Genomic DNA, 922 nt, shown 5'->3' on the forward strand with positions numbered 1-922 from the left:
TTGAAGACTTTGCGATTCTCTTTTACGTCAGCTGCCGGTCTCTTTTCATACTCCCTCTTTGCTTCTCTTAATTCCTCTTCCACCTCCCTGGAGACCCTTTTGATTGCATTTTCTACCCCACACCAGTCATAATCAAAGATTTCTCTTCTGATCTGAATTTCTATCTTTTTTCATCCAGGGAATTCTGGATTTAGTTTGCCCAATATTTCCCTTTTGAGGGAATAACATCCGGCCAGATCAACCCAGAGTTTGGTTCCTGTATTAAAGGGGTTCAGTCAGATACACCCAGAGTCTGGTTCCTGTATTAAAGGGGTTCAGTCAGATAAACCCAGAGTCTGGTTCCTGTATTAAAGGGTTTCTTTTTTTCCTGGGGAGAGCACGAACGCAGTCCCCCACTACCATAAATTTTGCAGTCGAGTATCCCGCATTTGGGGACATCGCAGGTGTCAGCACACCCGAAGTGCAATGGGCTGGCCTCGTCCTGGGAGAACCAGTTTCATGATCATGGTCTCTCCCCAGCCAGGGAGTCAGTCACTTGATGCCGCTGCTGAGCACCAGCGCCACCAGGTGAACAAAAGCCAGTATTGCAGGGAGATTATTGAGCGTCTTTGATGACAAGACTTGCATTGATATAGCAGCTTTCATGGCCACAAGATCTCCCAAAGTGATTTATAATCAACAACATACTTTACTATTTACAATAAAATAATATACAAACTGCGAAATGAATGTTTTTGAACCATGGTAATGCATGAAATGCGGTAGTGAATTTGTGCACAGCAAGCTCCCATAGTCATACAGAGTCCTACGGACTCGAAACGTTAACTTTGTTCCTCTCCGCAGATGCTGCCAGACCTGCTGAGTTTTTCCAGGTATTTTTAGTTTTGTTTTTAAGCTCCCACAAATGCTGGGTCAGGACAAA

General features: G+C 44.4%; 1 non-coding gene across 1 annotated transcript; it reads right to left on the reverse strand.

Annotated features, from left to right (window-relative positions):
• Positions 1-367: 367 nt before the first annotated feature.
• Positions 368-530, reverse strand: LOC121271137. Its single transcript, XR_005941683.1, has one exon. It is a non-coding gene; the product is annotated as a U1 spliceosomal RNA (small nuclear RNA).
• Between the last annotated feature and the right edge of the window lie 392 nt (positions 531-922).

The sequence above is a fragment of the Carcharodon carcharias genome, chromosome 29 (assembly GCF_017639515.1).
Source record: "Carcharodon carcharias isolate sCarCar2 chromosome 29, sCarCar2.pri, whole genome shotgun sequence".
NCBI lineage: Eukaryota > Metazoa > Chordata > Chondrichthyes > Lamniformes > Lamnidae > Carcharodon > Carcharodon carcharias.